This window comes from Macaca mulatta, chromosome 13, assembly GCF_049350105.2.
Source record: "Macaca mulatta isolate MMU2019108-1 chromosome 13, T2T-MMU8v2.0, whole genome shotgun sequence".
Lineage (NCBI taxonomy): Eukaryota > Metazoa > Chordata > Mammalia > Primates > Cercopithecidae > Macaca > Macaca mulatta.
Genome location: NC_133418.1, coordinates 12,921,533 through 12,941,285, shown reverse-complemented (window position 1 = coordinate 12,941,285; position 19,753 = coordinate 12,921,533). Strand labels below are relative to the sequence as shown.

The 19,753-nt window shown below is 42.0% G+C and overlaps 1 long non-coding RNA gene across 3 annotated transcripts in view; it reads left to right on the top strand.

The window, feature by feature from the left end:
* The window catches only part of LOC106993104 (uncharacterized), a 46,208-nt gene extending 33,346 nt beyond the window's left edge, over positions 1-12,862 (top strand). For 2 of the 3 annotated variants that reach the window (XR_001439262.3, XR_001439263.3), the window contains exons 2-4: positions 7,586-7,732; positions 7,823-8,008; positions 12,591-12,862. This is a non-coding gene — a long non-coding RNA (uncharacterized LOC106993104). The remainder of the gene's footprint in view (positions 1-7,585; positions 7,733-7,822; positions 8,009-12,590) is intronic. The other variant, XR_001439264.3, reaches the window with a different exon arrangement.
* Positions 12,863-19,753: the final 6,891 nt, after the last annotated feature.

Sequence of the window (19,753 nt, the reverse complement as noted above, 5' to 3'; positions counted from 1 at the left end):
AAAAACAACTCAAAGCAGATGACTTGAGTTAATTTGGAATATGACAACGATCCTATGGGGTAACAAAATGGTACCCCAGAGGCTGTAAGGACTTCTTGCAGACTGTGCCAAGTGCCACACTTCGTGGGGGTGGCTTCCTTGCTGGGAAAATTGATTGACGTGTGTGGGAGGTTCCAATCCTACCAGTTAAAGGGGAGTGCCAACTAATAACAGTAGGAGGCTGAATGCTTATTCAAAATGCAGACTCAGAGGGACACTTTAGTAGAATTTTGTTGAATTTTTGCTAGTCACTTACCTAAAATAAGAATCATTTTGGGCCTTCTGATTAACATCTGAAGTTATGCAACCCATGGGGCCATTTCTACCACTGCCAGGCCACTCCAACCATTTGTCTCAAGCTGCCAGGAGACGCAGTAGCTGGGAGCACTCAGAGTGAGGGTGATTCTCGTTCTCATGTATTCTTTCCATTTTGCACTCCCAACCCTCTCTCAGAAACCACTTTTTCAGGTCCAGTTCCAATGCCAAGTCTCAGTTAAGCATGACTGGATGCAGTGACATCCTCTGAGGCCATTTCTTGGATTTAGGGAAGAGTAATGCCTAATGAGCTCCACTGGCTTTCTCCCAGTTACCAAGAACCCCTTCTCCAGGGTAGACGCTAGTTCTTTTTTAAAACATTAAAAAATTTTTAATTACTATACCCCTTTCATCTAGCAGAGTGCTTTGTGTATAGTAGGAGTTAAAAAATATTTGTCGAATGAATGAGTGAGTGGATTAAAGAACCAAATGTAGAACTGGTTCCATTTAAACAAGAATCATTTTTTAATGTTATAATTTTCTTGTTTTTCTTTTTACAAAAGCATATGTGATTATTGAAAATAACTTAGAAAGTAGAGAAAAACAAAATTTAGAAGATAAAAATCACCCACAACACCATCTCTTAGAGATAACCTTCCTTGCCATTTTGGAGTGAATGATATCGATATCCATATATATATCTATCATATAGCTTGACCGTGTGTGTCATTGTATAATGTTTTTATTCATTATATCAAAATGCTTTGCATGATATTATATATTCTTCCACATTATCATTAAAACATGTTTTAGAGCATTTCATTGCATGACTGGACTTCAACTTAATCAGTTGCGTATGAAATTATACTTGTAGCAAAAATGTTCTACGTAGCTTTGTTTATTTCCTTGGGATACATTTCTATAAGAGGAATTGCCTGGCTCCATGGTTTTCTAATTTAATATGTGTTGGCAAGGTATTAATCAAAGAGGGGCCACCAATTTTCACTCCTATTTGCAAAAATCTAGTGTACCACCACTATCCTCCTTTGCCAAACAGTATTATCATCCTTTTAAATATTTGCTAATTTCATAAGCAAAAGTATATCAGTGTTCTTATACTTTATATTTCTTTTACTAATAGTGAAACTGAGTTTTTAAAAAGTCTGGTCATTTTAATGTCTTCTTTGCAAATTGTCAGTTAATGTTCTTTAAGACCTATATATTTGGAGAGGCAATAGACTTACCCCTTTCTGTTTCATAGGGCTGTTGTAAGAATTTGTTGAAGCAATTTATTTGAATGTATTTGAAATCTACAAAGCAATACACAAATGTATTGATCAAATGTGTGACCTGGTAGAGGAAGGGTCAGGAAGAATGGTCTCTACTGACAAATGAGCTGAGTACTGGGTGAAGGCTTGCGTAAGATTTGTTGGAGGAGGGATAGGGAGAGGCACATGTACAGAAAGGGAAAGGGGCCTTTTGTCAAGAGATCTGTGACTTTGGGAAGGTCTCTGGAAATAGACAAGGTCAGAAGCAATGCAGGGTCTGGCGGCTGGAAATGAGAGCCAGTTAGAAAGAGCAAGGAACAAGACTGGCCAGAGGAACTGCAGAAAATAAAAGAGAGTGAGTGGGAGTAGGAGACATCTCAAATGTCCCAAAACCACCAACGGAGAAAAGAAAAAAACTGCAGTGCGACTTCTCTGAAGACTCACCAGTAGGCCAGTGTAACCAAGGCAGCAGGCGTGTTCAAGAACAAATAGGGAAACAGTGCCACCGAAGACAGGTGTTGTCCCATGGCCACAGGACGTCCACGCTTTCCAACGAGTCCCTGGAGGAATCACACCTGCAAAAGGCACACAAAATAGATAATTAAATAAAGACAAAATACGGCACTAAAATTCCCCCAGCTTGTGTATGATCCCACTTATGTAAAATGATACATAAGATATGTGTAGAGTATATAATATATATGCTATATATTAGATATGTATTTTATTATTTATTTATTTGTTTTTTGAGATGGAGTCTCGCTCTGTTGCCCAGGCTGGAGTGCAAGGGCATGATCTTGGCTCACTGCAACCTCTGCCGCCCAGATTCACGCGATTTTCCTCCTCAGCCTCCCGAGTAGCTGGGATTACAGGCACGTGTACCACCACGCCTGGCTAATTTTTATATTTTTACTAGAGACGGGGCTTCACCACATTGGCCAGGCTGGTCTCAAACTCCTGACCTCAGGTGATCCGCCAGCCTTGGCCTCCCAAAGTGCTGGGATTACAGGCATGAGCCACCGTGCCTGGCTTATTCTTTATATATTATACATGGATACAGGCATATACACACATGCCCTTGGTATTCTTGAGATAGTGATAATGAAGTGGGATAGGAAGAAATAATTATATTTGCTTTTATTCACCTTTTTAAGTATTGTTTTGCTTGTTATGGTAGGTACATAGTACTTCTCTAGTTTGAAAATAAAGAAAAATTAAAGGAATGTAAACTATGCTGTGAGTGTTGCTTGCCGTCATCCACTCTGCAGCACACAGCGTGGGGAATTCACGAGGCAATGGGAGCTAAATTTCTGGGCCGTCACTGGAACCCAGGCTAACTCTGGCAGGGGAGTCCTAGGGACCATCTGACAGTCACACCTGTGCCTCTCAGGGCACCAGGCTTATCACCATCTTACACTTAGATAAGAGGACACTTAGGTAATAAGGGAAGCTGTGCCTCCTTGGCAGGAAGGACCCTGACCAACAGGTGGGACATTTCTGTGGGCTGGGAGCAAACAGAGGTCTTCCTGCCAGATCAGGTGAGGGTGGCCACCTTGCAGGGAGGAGGCACAAATCAATTGCAGGGGAAAGAATTTGAGCTTGGGACCAGGTGCGGTGGCTCGCGCCTGTAATCCCAGCACTTTGGAAGGCTGAGGCAGATGGATCACCTGAGGTCAGGAGTTTGCTAAAATACAAAATCTGAAAATACAAAAATCAGCTGGGCGTGGCGGTTTGTGCCTATAATCCCAGCTCCTTTGGAGGCTGAGGCAGGAGAATCATTTGAACCCAGGAGGCAGAGGTTGCAGTGAGCCAAGATGATGCCACTGCACTCCAACCGGGGTGACAGAGTGAGACTCTGTCTCAATAAAAAAAAAAAAAAAAAAAAAAAAATGAGCTTGGTGGAGGAGGGAAAAACCTTTCTTCTCCTTCAGTTCAAGGGCTGCCATTGCAGCAGGTGAAACAAAGCCCTGGCTGTGTGGGGTTTTGTGTTGCTTTATATTAGGTGAGCTGCTTTGAGGCAAAACCCTGTTTCCTGTGTCCCTCATGGGCCAGACACTGTGCCGGGGCTTGAAGTGTAGAAATAAGGCTGAGGTGGCCTCTGCCCTTCTGAAGGTCACAGTTGAGCTGGGGAGACAGATGGTACAGGAGATCCCGGACCAACAGAGCATCGCCACACGTGGCAGTGACGGCTCCACAGGAAACCCACTAGGCATGAGGGTGAAGATCAGGGCTAGGACCGCTTTGGACCGGAGGCGCTCTCTGGCAGGTCTTTCTGAGCAGAGGATATTTCAGGCAAGTCAAGGATGAAGCAGAGGGGCTGACAGTGAATAGCGGGATGAAGGAGACCCAGGAGGTGGGCCTGGCGCGTGTCCTGTTCGCCTGCAGAGCCATGAGCTGGGCTGCTGGGTAAGGGTAGGGTGTGAGAGGCTGGCTTCCCGTTCAGGAGTTTGACCTTCTCCCAAATGCAAAGGGTAGGTAGTGTGCTCAGAAATCCAACGATGGAGCGCCTCTGCCTCCACTCAGCGCCTACTACAAATGCGCTGAATGAGCAAAAAACAAATACAGTAGATGGATGTTGCATGCTCAGAAACATTCCATTTTATTTTATTTTTAAACTTTGGTTTCGATTTCTATTATATAAAAAGTCACTTCCATTTAGATTTGTTTTCACTGCAAGACCAAGCTACAGTGGGGAGAACAGGGTCTGGTGTGTAGCCACGTGCCTGCAGCTAGAGGGACGCAGCCTGAGATGCCCTCCCACTGCCTGGACCTCATGAAGTGCTTTCACGAACCAATCTGTCCCCTTTGTCGTCACCAGACATGCTAGGCTGAGCAGGTATTCATATAGTCTCCACTTTGAAAGTAAGGATGCAGAGCCTGGGAGAATGGAAAAGACTTGGCAAGGTCTCTGGAACATGTGCCTGTGTTCTGGTGAGCTTTCTGTGAGCCTGAGGCAAACGGTGGCCACATTCAGAATTACTTGGGCTCCTAGCAGTGGCCTCAGAGGCCTTTGCTGGAGGAGTCTGTGGTGAGCGGGAAGGAGCTTAGGGTGGCTCTGATAGACCATCCCCACTCCCCTTACCACTTCCACACAGTTAAGTCCTTGGTTGGTGCCTGCTCATCAGGTGGACAGGAGACTCCATCTCCCTAACCACACTCTGTGCCCACTGGGTGTCCACATCCTAAACTTCATTAGGACTCTGAAGTCCTGAGGTTGGGGAGGGACCAAAAAGATCAATGGAAGTTCTGGCTGTCTCCCCCATCCCTACACTTAAATGTTTGTGACTGGAATGATTCTGGATATGCCAACTGTCTACTGATGAGCATCTTGGTCCTCTGGTATCCTGAAGTCCTGGCCCAGTCTCCTCCTTGGACTTGTTTCCAAGGGAGTCTACTGTGATCACTAGGATCACCCCTTATCATGTGAGATTCATTTAGGTGTGTCAGCATTTGGGGACACGTGTGACATTCAGAATAGCTAGTGTAGATCTTCAACTACCTTCCATTCTATGTTTCCTGGCAGGAGTCCACTGGTAATTCTTTGAAGCAAAACAATACTTTTGCAACTTAATCTTCAGCATTTGGAATACAGTATCTCTTGTCTGAGCTTGAATGGAAAGAACCCACAGTCTGTGACTTCTAGCCATTTAGAAAAATGGCGGTTGCCCTAAGACATGAACTTGGCATTTGAAATCAGCAGACAATGAGGAGTTAGTGTAATGTAAAGAGACAAACATGGGATTTGGATATGGGGAGGGCTGGGTTCCACATGCTTTTCACTTGCCGTCACAGGACTTTGGAGTGGACAATTTTCATGATCTCACTAAAGCCCATTTTTATCACCTTTTAAATGGGGGATAATATCATCTACCTCATAATATATTTGTGAGGATTAAAAGAGAGGAATTAAAATACCTGGCACATAAGAAACACTCAAGAAATATTAGTTTCTCTGCCCCTTTACTCTTAATGATTTAATTAATCACTCCAAAAATAGAACATTCTTCAGAATAGACTCCTACCCATTTGTTGTTGATGGGACATCCAAAGGGATGTGCAGTTCTTTTGTTTGGTGTATAATAAGTTGACTTTGCACTTTAAAAGGGGAAAAAGGAAACCTCTGGTACCTCAAACAACGACCCTTTTAAAGTCTGCGCTGGACACCATTCTCAAAGAATATTCTTATTAACATACTTTCTTATAAATGGAGCTCTACTGATCAAATATGTATAAGTTAGTAGCCTGCAGAGTCAGAGCAGTGCTTGGCAAACCTGAGGACGTTTCCCATGTGCGCTGTGGGATGGCATAGGCAGGGGATACCCTTTAATTTTGTGACATGGTTTGGGGGGGCTCCAATGTGAGGTACTCTTGGCATGGTTTCTTCCAGCTCTGGGCCTGTTCTGGGGCCTGTCAGGACTCCCACATATCCCATCCTTGCAGGCAACTCCCTTTGAAGTCCATGGGAACTCTTTGAATGGAAAACATACACAACGGGGTGTTGATGCCAGTAAGAATCAGGCCTGATGTATGCGAGGAATAAAGGTGCTTCTCACCCCAAATATTAGCTCTTTAGCCCAGAAACTATGGTTTGATCATTAAATAAAAGAGCACTCCCCTCCTCTCACAATCCACCACCAAAGCTCCACCATCCATTTGCTCTGGAGATGATAAACCTGCTAATTGCTGGAGAGTTTTAATTAAGCAACAGATAGAGACAGTGTAGGGCTGTGTTTTTACTTTAAACATATCAATAGAATAAACATTCTCAATTCCAGGGCAACTTGCTAAATGAAAAAAAAAATAAACATTACTTTCTTTTGAAATATCACTCATTGGGTGTGATAATTTAGAAAAATATCCCTATTAGAGATAGTTAGGGACGTTTTTTCTTTTTCTTTTTTTCTTTTTTGGTTGAAAATGCAATCGCCGATGGAGCACAAAGCTGCAATTTGTAGACAGGTTAAGTAAATTAAATCACTCACTGTCTTTTTCTTTTTTCCAATGGCTTTAAAAGTTAAAGGTAATTTGCAAAGAAAATGCTCAGTTTGAATTGGTTTGTAATATCTGTTAATGATCTTTAAAAAAATCCACTTATTCACAATTCTGTCCCTGGGGGAATTCCGATGTGCTATCAGAAAAAATTTCTAAAGTCTGAAATGTCATTAGCTGGTGATTTCTTTGAAGTAAAAAGCCCCGAAAAAAATAAATTATATAAGGTATACAAGTGCACAGGACAATCACTTTGATGAATAGTATCTCTTTTTTCGTAATGTTTCATACCTAAAAATGCAACAATTGAAATTCAAGCTGGTAAATTATAGAGCCATCTTTTGAATTACCTCAATGTAGGCATGCCTTCTGTTTATTTCTCACATATATTGAGTTCTTCCATGTATTTATAGATTGTTGATATAAAAACAGTAGTGTTAGGAACAATTTTGATTATATTCATTGTGTTTACTTTTTGGAAACACAAGGTGTTGCCTAAATACAGGCATACAGGTGTTGCCATCCGGGGATTAAAACAATAGCCTATTTCAATATTCCATCCTGGATCCCAGAGCCAGGTGCCGTGAATGGAGGTGCAAATGCTACTCAGCCCGGGAGAGTTGTTCAATATTAGATAACAGAGCCGTGAAATACTACACCAAAGGGAAAATTTTCTTCCTGACCCCAGCTGGTGATCAGTTTTTGCCTGGAAGCAGGGGAGTCTTTGTAATACAATACTTGTCAATGTTGCTGGTTTGGCTGCTATAAATAGCTTTTTTTTTTTTTTTTTTGGAGGATGGGAGGAGTTGGATTTTACTAAACCGTTGGCTACAGGTTAATTATACATTTCACACAAAAGCATTTCTTGTAGCCAGTCTAAATTTGTTACGTTTTAATCCCATTTTATATAAGGCTAGAAATATATGAGCCTCCAGCAGGCCCGTTATTATTGTCATTATTTTATACATTGGACCTTCAGCTCTCTCTCTCTCTCTCTTTTTCTTTTTCCTCTCTATGCATTACTCACCTCTTAGCTAAATTGCAGAGGGTCCCAGTTTCATTCATTCTCCCTCACAGGGAAGGCATTCACTTCCTCTTCCTCCAGCGGCCTGAAAATCATATGTGTGGTTTTTCCTCTTTCCTGCTCTGTAGCTGACATCAGGGGAGCAAACTGAACACAGGTAAGAGCCAGCTTGGTTAGCAAATTAAAATTGATTGATTTTAATGAAGATATTCTATAATATTTTCTTATTCTCTTTATTTACTTAAAGGAAAACGGAAATCAACATTTGAAACTTTTAAATGGAAGCTTTATTGGGGTTCCACATATGGAAAACTGCAAATAGCAGAAGTGTGTGACTTGATAAATTAATCTGGAGTGACCACATCCTCTAACTTTCTCCCAGGACAAGAAGGAGAATGTGAACAATGCTCCTGAAGGCCCCTTTCCCTCAAAGGTAACCATTGGCCTGACTTCTGACACCATATATTTGTTTTGCTTTTTTTGAAGTTTATGTAAATGGAATCATATGATAGGTATTCTTTTTTAAATTTCATCTTTATTGTGATAAGAACATTAAACATGGATAGGTGTTCTTTTGTCTGTCTTCATTCTCTCAACATTATTTTTGTGTCTATGTTGTTGGGTGTACTAATAGTATGTTTTCCTTGTTATATTTTCTTCCCTTATATCCTTATATAAGTAATATAGCACAATTTATCATTTTTTTTTTTTTGATAGGGTCTCCTTCTGTCACCTAGGCTGGAGTACAGTGGCATGATCTGGCTCATGGCATCCCTGACCTCCTGGGCTCAAGTGATCCTCAGACCCAGAGTAGCTGGGACTACAGGCTCATGCCACTATGCCCTGCCCGGCTAATTTTCATTTTTTTTTTTTTTTTTTTTAAGAGACAGGGTTTTGCCATGTTGCTCAGGTTGCTTTCAAACTCTTAGACTCAAGTGATCTGTCCATTTTGTCCTCCCAAAGTGCTAGGATTACCACCATGCTCGGCAGTTTATCCATTTTACCCTTGATGAACATTTGAGTTGTTTTGAGTTTTAGGCTATTTTCAGAGAGTACAGCCAGAAACTTTCTTGTGCATGTCTTCAATGCTTGTGTATATGCATTATGTTTAGTCTATACATAGACTAAAGGGGAAGTCACCAAATTGTAGAACATGACTATGCTCAACTTTAATAAATAATGCCAAAGAGTTTTCCAAAGAGATTGTGTCAATTTCCACTCTTACCAGCAGTGAGTGATGTTCTACATCCCTGCTAGCACTTGGCATTCTCAGTCTTCTTGATTTTGGTCATTCTGGTGGTATGTATAGAGTCTCACTGTGGTTTTAATTCCATTTTCTTGGATTATTATTACATTGAGCATCTTTTTCATGTATAGTGGCTATTTGGATATTCTCTTTTGTAAATAGTCATATTAAGTCTATTTTTCTATTGGACTTTTCATCTTTTCTTATTGATTTGTAGGAGATATATATTCTGGATATAGCTTTTTGGTTATATATGTTAAAAATATGTACCACTCTGAGCTTGACTTTTCGTTCTCTTTGTAGTGTCTTTGGATGAATAGAAAATCTTAACTTTTTTCTTTTGTTTTGTTTTGCTTTTTGAGATAGGAGTCTTGCACTGTTGCTCAGGCTGGAGTGCAGTGGCTAAATCATGGCTCAATGCAGCCTCAATCCCCAGGGCTCAAGTGATTCTCTTACCTCAGCCTCCTGAGTAGCTAGGACTACAGGCATGTGCCACCATGCCTATCTAATTTTTGTATTTTTTTGTTGTTGTTATAGATATGGGGTTTTGCCATGTTGCCCAGGCTGGTTTTGAGCTCCTGGACTCCTCAAGTGATCCTCCTAACTCAGCCTCCCAAAGTGCTAGGATTACAAGTATGAACCACTGTGCCCAGCTGATTTTAATGTTAATGTTAATATAGTCTATTTTCCTTGATGGTTAATGTTTTCTGTGTCCTATTTAGCAGAGCTTTGCTTACTTCAAGGCCATGATAATATCCTTTCATATTATCTTTTGTAAGTTGTGTTGTTTCACCTTTCACAATTGGATCTACAATCCACATGGCATTGATTTTTGTATATGGTGTGAGGTTGGGATCAAGTTTTGTTCTTTACTCCATGATATCTACTTACCCTTCATGATGAATGGGAAAGACTTCCTTTCTCCATTGCTATGCAGAGACACTTTTGTCATAAATTAAGCATCCACTTCTTTATAGAATGATCATTTTACTTTTTTCCTTTATTCTGTTAGCATGGTGAGTTATTCAATGGGTTTTTGAATGTTAAACCAATCTTGCATTTCTGGATTAAACTCAACTTGGGTGTGATGTAATACTTATCTTACGTATTGCTGCATGTACTTTGGTCATATTTAAAAAAAAATTTTATAGAAATGTTTATGAATGAAATTTACCTGTAACTTTCTTTTATTGTAATGTCTTTGTCAAATGTGTTATCAAGGTTCCATTGGCTCATAAAACAAGTTGAGAAGTATATAGTCTTTTAGAAATTAAAACATAAATGAGTCTAATCTCATATAGTAATTAAACATATATGTAATTTATCCTGAGAAGGACTCACTACAGTTTTCTGTCTTTCTATGTTCCTGTGTGTTTTAACTTAGACTTTTAGCAAGAAGCTGATTTTGTGTGAGTTTTGCATGGGAAAATAAATAGGAATTAGGCTATCTTCTAGGAGTTTCCATATGGCACTCAGCAGTATGTTCATGTGCCCAAGGCTGAAATTTGTTACGGCATCTCAATCCTCAAACCCATAATCAAGGCTCATCAGTTGAGAAACCTTTTTGGACATATGACAAGTGTTCAGATAAAATATCTGATCCCTGCCAAGAATTTTCTAGGCCAATTTAATCTCTGACTTTTGACCTTATCAGTCACTGCTCCACAGACTTTTTAATTTTTATTTTTAAAATATCCTTTAGTAGCATGCATCTCATTCCTCATCCCAGATCTCCTTTTCTACTTAGTATTGTCCCAGTTCAAGGCCTTGTCACCTCTTGCCTGGGCAATGGCATCTATGGGATACTATTCTCCATTTCATCTTCTTCTCAGCCATGCAGGTGCTGACTCTGAAATAGAAAGCTAACCACCTCAGTCCTTTGCTGAAAACTAGGTGATTTCTGTATTGCTCTGCAAGATGAAGTTCAGGTTTATCAATGTGGTGCAGGTTCTTGCATGATCTGGTGTCTTAGTCCATTCAGGTTGCTTAACAGAATATCTTAGATTGGGTAATTTATAAACAATAGAAATATATTGCTGGTAGTTCTGGAGGCGGGGGAGTCCAAGATCCAGGCATCAGCAGATTTGGTGTCTTGTAGGACTCCATAGATGGCACCTTGTTGCTGCGTTCTTACATGGTGGAAGGGGCAAGGAAGTCCCCTGGATCTTCTTTTATAAGGGCACCAGTCTTACTCATGATGGGAGAGCCCCCATGACTGAATCACTTCCCAAAGGCCCTACCTCTTAATATGATCCCATCAGGTATTCGGTTCCAACATGAGTTTTGGAAGGATACCAGCATTCAGACCATAGTACCTGGCTCTTGCTCACCTCTTCAAGAGAGCAAGAGGCTCTTGCTCTCTTGTCTCACTCTAGTCTTTGGCTTTACATTCCTGCAACTCTGTCTTCTGGTTCAACTGTGTGTGCTCCCTGTGGTTCTCTGTGCCTGTGCCTTTTCCTGTGCTGACCTTTCTCCCTGGAATAGACTATCCATATCCTTCTGGACAATCCATTCTTTAACAGCCAGCTCAGGGTAGGTAACCTTGCCCTCCACCCAGCTGGGCACCTTGCCTCTCCTTTCTGCCCATGTGTCTGTCTGTCAGACTGGACTGTGAGCTCTTTGCAGGCAAGGTCTGGATTTTAGTCACTTATGTACACCCATAATTTCCTGTTTGCTGGTAGATAACAGGTGCTCAATAAACAATGATAGATCCAAACAGAAGGAAGAATGGTGACTAATTGACTATTTTGAATCTAATTTCATTTCTTTTTGGAAGGCTGAGATGGAATAAAATGGTCAAAATGCCATGACCAGAAGGGAGGCAGGAAGGGAAAGGCTCGGGAAGATCTGTAGATACAATCTCTTCCTGTATAACTGAGTTCAGTCTAGCTGATTAAAATCCTCTTATGGTGGAATCTGCTTTTTATAGAATGGATTAGCAACAAGGATTTGCTGTGAAGATAGATTTTTCCAGAGAAACAAATTTGAGCAATTTAAGAATTTAAATGGAAAAAAAAAAATCCTGCCCAAGAAGCAAATTGACCAATATCCTCCCCCCATCTCTTATTAATAAAAGAGTTTACACAGACACTCTTTATGAAATCATGTGAGAGATTCACAAGGATCATTAAGTCTCGGCTAGTCATTCACTTTCACTTTGTAAAATTGGCTATACCCTCAAAATGGTATCACGTAGAAACGGACTTTCTGGGGCTCTTATCTATGAATGGGTTCTAGCTGCACAGTGATGCCATTCATTTTATTTGGCCCATTTATTGCAAGTACATTCTAAATTTGGCCTTAATTATTTTTCCTTTCACAAAAATATTTTGTGGGATCTTTTTGAACCCTGACTACTTCCTTCTTGCCCCTTAAAACAGAAGCCAGGAGCATTATTTTTGTTCTCTTCTAATTAAAATAATTGCTTGGCTCCTTTTAACTAGATTCATGCAGTTATTAGCCTAATACATGGATGGGTGCCACGGAGTGCTTGAGAAACAAAATGAAAAGTGATCATGTAGCTTCACATGAAAAAGATTCTGTGGTGCCAAGGAGCATTATTTCCTTTCAGCCGGTATTTTATAAGGGCTTTCGTAAACCTGGCCCCCATACCCTCACTAAAAGACTATTAAGTGAAAGAATAGTTCTATTTTCTTTATTAAGGTATACAACTAGCTCAGTACAATTTGAAGAGGGGCACTTGATATGCTGAGCATGGCATAAAGACCTTGGGTCTGGTTTTAATCTCTGCCCCGGCTTTGTCTTTCAGAATCACTGCAGTTGAAGGAAAAATGCTCCGTGTCCCCTCTGCTGGTTGGTATTTATCAAAGGACGATGGAGGAAGAGAGACAAAGTGCCTGGATGTGTGTGTTAATCAAGAGTTGTCAGGACCCTGCCTCTAAAAGAAAGTGCTAAAATGATGCTTTTGACAAGACTTTTCTCAAAGTGGATGCAGTCTAAGGGTTGGAAAACAAGTCCCAATCAGGCTAGGTGCGACTTGTCGCCTGCTTTCGTAAATAAAGTTTTATTGGCTCACAGACACACCCATTTGTTTTGTATTATCTATGGCTGCTTTCGCTCCACAACATGGAGTAGTTGTGAAAGAGACCATATGGCCGACAAAGCCTAAGATATTTACTCTCTGGCTCTTGACAGGAAAAGTTTGCCAATTCCTGATGTTCTCCATCCAGTTCATTACCAATACCTTCTCCATAATGAGAAATAAATTTGTAGGTATTTTTACGTAGTACTTATTTGAAGAAATGCTCAGGGCCTTTGGCTGTGAGTTAATTTTATGAGTATTCGGAGCAGGTATATGGAAGACAGGCAGCAAGAATGATTTAAGGTAAGAAGTCATGATTAGAGATAAGATTCTGCCATTATTGTCTCAGGGGTAAATCACTGATTATGGCCATCTTTTTCTCTGCCTGCTCTCTGGAGAAGAAGGTGTACACATATCTGGGATTTCTAGCTTGGAGCACACCTTTATTAACTACATCAAGGCATTATGGTCAACATTGTGGACTTCTGCTTCCAGGACAAAAGATGAACATCCTTTCCCACCATTTGGTGGTTGGGCGGATCAAGTGAGAGAATGTGAATCCATGTGTTTTCTAAATCATATAGGTACTGTATTTGTGGTATAGATGCTATCTATAAAACTTTAGAATAAATTATCATCCCTATTTGGCATGCGAGGAAATGTGATTTAGGTAGCATGCCCGAGATCATATAGTAAGCCAGTAGAACAGCTGGCAGTTACTTCTCCTGGCTTTAAGTCACTGCTCTTTCCGGTATACCATAATGCTTCTTTACATCATGTCTTTTTCTATAGTTTTGGAAATGTTCAGTCTTTTAGTTCACTGGTTCACTCATTCATCTGCTATTTAACATCATTTAGGAGCCTTGTATGAGCTAGAAAAAGAGCTGAAATTTTCCAGGGAGTGATGACTGTATAAAGATGAGTTGTAACGCTTCAGTTGTTTTGCTCTTAGACTCCTGTGGCTGGAATCCTCCAGAAGTCCATAGATTCTTCTTCTGGTTTTTTCTGTGCTGTCCAAGGAGTTGGCTTTTATTTGTGCCATGAAGAAAGAGAAAGTAGATGAACTTGGAGAGGGAGAGTAATCCTATTGTTCTAAAAATGTTGCCTGACACCTTGTTTTACATTGTGTGCATCTGCATGTCTCTTGAGTGCACATACCATGAGAGGAGAGAGAAAGAGAGATACTGAAATGTTGATAGCACATTGTTCCAGCAACTAAAATATGAAAATGATCCAGGCTTGGGAAATGTGAAAGCTAAGATTTTGTACATAAAGTCCAAGTGAATCCATATCAAAGAAATTTCAGATGTGAATTACCCAGGTAAGCAACATATATTAAACAAGAGTGAGGCAGATATAGGCTTATTTTATCATACCGTTCAATACAGTTCTTCATTCAGATTATATTTATTCAATGATGTGTCTTGTAATTTTTGAGATGAGATGATAACCTGCTGGAGGAAGCAGCTTCGGCCAAAATATTGGATTTGCCTTGTCATAGTAAGAGAAGTACTTAAAGGTTTCTGATTTTGATATTTGCCCTTTTAGTGGGGGAAGTTTGCCAATATTTTCCTTATACTCAATGTTACTAGATACTTGTTGTATGAGTTTGTTCTTACACTGCTATGAAGAGATACTCCAGACTTGGTAATTTATAAAGAAAAGAGGTTTAATTGACTCACAGTTCTGCGTGGCTGGGGAGACCTCAGGAAATTCACAATCATGGTGGAAGATGAAGCAGGTATGTCCCTCTTCACATGGTGGCAGGAGAGACAAGTGCTGAGCAAAGGGGGAAAAGCCCCTTAAAAACCATCAGATCTCATGAGAACTCACTCACTATCATGAGAACAGCATGAGGGTAACTGCACCCATGATTCAGTTGCCTCCCACCATGTGTCCCCCCCATGATACATGGGGATTATGGGAACTACAATGGGCTATGGTGGGGACATAAACTGTATCACTTGTTCTTATCAGATTTATTGGTGAACCTAAAAGTCATATGATTCTCTAAAACAAAGGTGCCAATGAAGTTGCCTAATGAAAAAAACAACCTTCCAGAATCTTCCATTATACAGTTGTCACCTACAAAGACCTCTGAGCGGTCCTGTAGAAAGTTCTGCCTTACTCTCCTTGTTTCCCCCACAAAAGGCAGTCTCAGCTTTGCTGACTGAATATGGAGGTGATAGTATCAATTCTGTGATTCATCCATAAAGTATGCCACCTCTCAGATATTCCTAGGACCCAGGACACTGCTGTTTTAAGAAACATAATTTGTTTCATCATGCAAAAGGCATATCCTTAGCAGGACTTAGTGCTGCTACAGATAAGACATTTTGTCTGTAAGGAAGTCATCAACATTAATTTATTTAACTTTCTTCTAACAGAGTGAATTTTCTTCCATTTGCTGTGGAGCACACTTCTTTCTAATTCTATTCACTTAGCAGGTATTCTACTGAAAAAATTGTCACCACATTGGCAACGTTTTGTAGAGGGGAAATAGATTTTTCAACAGAGTGTAAGATTCCACTGCAATGGAATGTGTGTAAGTCTGTTTTTAATGATTGCGCAATACTGTGGAAGAAAGTTAAACCTCTTTGAAAACTGTATTGTGTTACTACTATTACTATGACTATGACTATCATTACTGTGTGCACTGTTCTTAATGGCTTAAGTCTATTACACTGAGTTTCCCAGAAAGTAGAGCTTGAGGAAAATCTCATGTGCTGCCTCTTTCGTGGAGAGTTCCATCCCAGAGGAGTAGGAGTTCGGAAGAAAGGGTAGTGTGGCTGAAATGCAAGGAGCAAATACAATGGTGTGTTATTGATGTATTTGATGACATGTAGCTGTCATCAAATGACATGTAGCTGACTGCTCCATCACCTGGGGCTGTGGTAAGCTAAACATTGGCCCCTAAAGAAATATCCACATCCTAATCCCTGGATCCTGTGAATGTTACCTTATATGGCAAAGACTTTGCAGATGCCATTTAGGATCTCGAGATGCAAGATTACCCTGGGTTTTCTGGGTGATTGCTACAGCCCAACACAAATGTCCTTGCAAGGAGGATGCAAAGGCAGGTTTGATACACAGAAGAGGAGAGGGCAGTGTGATCAAGGAGACAGAGATCTGAGTGATGTGGTCATAAGCCAAGCCACAGTCACCAGAGGCCAGAGTAGGCAAGGAAGGAATTCTCCCCTAGGGCCTCTGGAGGGAGCACACCCCCCGCCAATGCCTTGCTGTGAGCCCAGTGATACTGATTTCACACTTCTAGCCTCCAGAACTATAAGATAATACATTTATATTGTTTTTAACCACCAAGTTAGTGGTAATTTGTTACAGCAGCTACAGGAAACTAATACAGGGACCATCCTCCCAGAGCATAAGTGACTAAATCTCAGGACAGACTGATTGGGTGGAGGGAGAGTGACGAAGGGAAAAGAATTTGTTTGCCAGCTTCAGCCTCTGATTGATTGGTAAGTGGCTTTTGCCATGGGTTATTAATCTTCCTTTATTTCCTCCTCTTACCTCTGGACTGAGCATGGTTGTGCACTGAGTTTTGCTGGGATATCTCATGCTTCAGGGGCAACAGAGAAGCCCCAGGGTGGGAGGAGAGAAGCCAGGCAAGGTACCCAAGGAGAGGCTCTGCGGGATCATGTGCTCTACAGTCTATTGTAAGGCAGCTGCGGTGAACAACTGGTCAATGGCCCTGGGCAATGTGGCAGAGTTGGCACCTGAGAGATAGCTGGCAGGGGGGTCTGAGACAATGGTCTTCTTAGTTGGCACCACAACTCCACAAGGCAGGGGGATATGATGTCTTCAACAGGCTTTCATCTTAAAGTCTTGAATCCTGCTAGCTTGTGGATCCTGCTGCCCCTCAGGGCTGCACTTTCAACTCCCACTGGAGGAAAAACTTGTCTTCTTGTAGCTCTATGATTGACTCTAGTTTTCCTTCTTTCTTTCTTTTTTTTTTTTTGAAACAGAGTCTTGCTGTCGCCCAGGTTGGAGTGCAGTGATGTGATCTCGGCTCACTGCAACCTCTGCTTCCCGGGCTGAAGTGATTCTCCTGCCTCAGTCCCTAGTAGCTGGGATTACAGGTGCACACCACCATGCCCAACTAATTTTTGTATTTTTAGTAGAGATGGAGTTTCACCATATTTGCCAGGCTGGTCTTGAACTCCTGACCTCAAGTGATCCACCCACCTTGGCCTCCCATAGTGCTGGGATTACAGGCGTAGCTTTCCTTCTTGATGTACATAAAATAAGGCTCATTCTTATACATGAAAGCTCTCTCCAAATATTTGAAGATTGTTTTTATCTGTTTTTTTTTCCCCAGGCAAAACAGTCCTAGTTTTTTCAACTTGGCTTTGTGGAGGAGTTTTCTTTTTGTGTCTGGTGGCCACACCAGCCCCCTGCTCTGGATAAGCTGTAGTTTGCCTCCCTCTCACCTTACAAGGCAGCTCACAGAATGCACCAGAAATTCGGGTATGGTCTGCTCAAACACACAGTACTTTGACTTCATGAATGTTGCCAGAGATGGATTTTATTTTATTTTATTTATTTTTGCCAAACACATCATTTTTATTTGTTTTATGCTGAGTGTTGATTAAAATGCTCTTTTATACTTGGGTATAGATACCTATATAGAAGCTCATAGTTTTAAAGGTACCCAAAGAGCCTGAAAGAGTCAATCTATTTGCAGATGCTATCATTATAGGTAAAAGATGAAAATGCCACCCCACATCAGGGCACATCAACATTCACAGTTTTATGCTGAATTGAGGTCAGTAGGCAATTCCCACAGTTTGGAACCAATCAGCCATGCCAGCCTGGGGAGCATTCTCAGTCAACCCTGCCTACCACCAACCCTTCCCCATAAAAAACCAACTTCTGAAGGAGCTTCTGGAGGTAGATTTACCCAGGTGGGAATGTTCCCTTTCACATCTCTAGCAGTCAGCACTGATTTGGATTCTGTTCTTGGTCCAGTCCAAGTCCCCAGGGTCTTCTGTGAGAAGAGCCAATACTGCAGACTAAAAAGGCCTGGGTGGGCAGGCATCCATCATCTCTCATCTTCATACAGCCCTGTGAGGTAGGCATTACTGTCTTCATTTTACAGATGAAGAGATGGGCTCAGCATGTCAGACTTTCTGCCACACCAGGTAGCAGCTAGAATGAACGTGGAGCTCAAGGGGTTGGAGGGCGCCTTGGATCTCTGCAGTTGAACCGAACCTGGAACTGACCCTTCTGAAGTCCCTTAAAGAGCTGAGTAGCACACAGTTTTTACAGAATGGCTGGGCCTCTGTGGTTCCGCTAGGTGACTAGGCCTCCTGGAGTCATTTATGTCAGGGAAGCAAGGCCCTGCAGTGTTCTGGTCCAGCCTCTTCCATTCACAAATGTGGGAGCTTCATTGGCTTGGCATGTATTCACGAAGTGCCTGTTGGGTCTTTTAGGCCAAGCCAGGGTCAGAATGCAAAAATAGAGACCCTTGGTGTAGGTCGTGGTGCCCATGAGTGAGTGGCAGGGGTTGGAATCGGAGGTGTTGGTGTCTTACTCCCAGTCTGGGTTCTGTGGTGGACCCACACACAGCTTGTGAGCTCTCTCTGGGCCGCCTACCCAGACCTCAGTGTTCTTGAACCCATGAGGTGGCATAATATTGTATGAGCATTATCCACCTTTTTACCACTCAGTATTTCTTTTCACCTCTACCTCATTCAAGCAACTGGCCACTGCCTGCTCGGGGCTTCGGGGAGGGAAACTCCCTGGAAAATGAGTCTTCTCCTGTGTGTCACAGATTCTTTAGGTTGACTCCCTCAGTCCCCTCTGCAATTCCCATTCTAACTGGCATTTAAATATCCCTACTCTAACTAGCCTCCTGCTGTGGAGGCTGGAAAGCCAAAAGCTCCCTTTCCCATCTGCCCTACAAACTGGGGTGCTCAGATGCCCACAGTAGCTCACCCCATGAGCTGCAGGCCACCCACAGTCCATCGCGGCTGTTCTTCCAGGTCCAGCTCCTTCTTGCTCCCAAGGTAGGCAGTGGTCAGGGCACAGCTGACCTGATTGAAAGATGGAAAGAGCCTGGCTCCTTGCTTGTGTCTTTGAGCACTGTATCAGATATTTTTATGTCCTGTAATAAATGTTATTGGTCAAGCCATTGTTGTTGGGGTTTCTTATATAGTCATCCATAGGCAAGCCTTACCCAAGACATTGTTTTGTAACAGTCCCAGTCCTTAGGGGAGCAAAGAGGACTCAGAGCCCAGCTGAGCACATAAGAGCACACACCCAGGGCAGTAGGCAGGTCTGCAGGGAAGTGATGGTCATGATTGTGGGGTCTCAAGAGAGAAACAGCCTTGTCCTTGTTCTCCAGATACCAGGGCAAAGGCCACATGGGTGGAACAAGAGGGTGTCCAAGGCAGTTTGAGTGAACCAATGCCTGAGGACTGGGTGATGGGGCGTAGCTGCTGGGTTCACAGTTCCAGGGTCTTGACTGACCTCCATTCCTGGCCCCCATTCTCTCTAGCAATCTATGAGGCATGTGTCAGTCCTGGGACTGGTTTTACCATGCAGGTGGATTCTGGAGGCATGGTGGTAGAAAGGGATTCTGGAAGGCAGGGCAGGGACGGGACACTTGTCTGTTGGTGGCGTTCATGGAAATGCTGCTGAACACTGCTGATATGGAGGGGGAACTGGGCAAATCAGTTTTTATTTTGGAGATGATTACAATTAAGCCAAATCATTCCCTGTCTTCTTTTCAGCCCACCACTTCTCTGATTTTTCATTCCATTAAATTCAATTCCTTTGAGCAGCTACGTAGTGGTTACCTGGTACTCTCAGTACTGGCTGTGTGGCTTTGAATGCATCTTTAAAACCCAATAACCCATTTCATGTCTCTC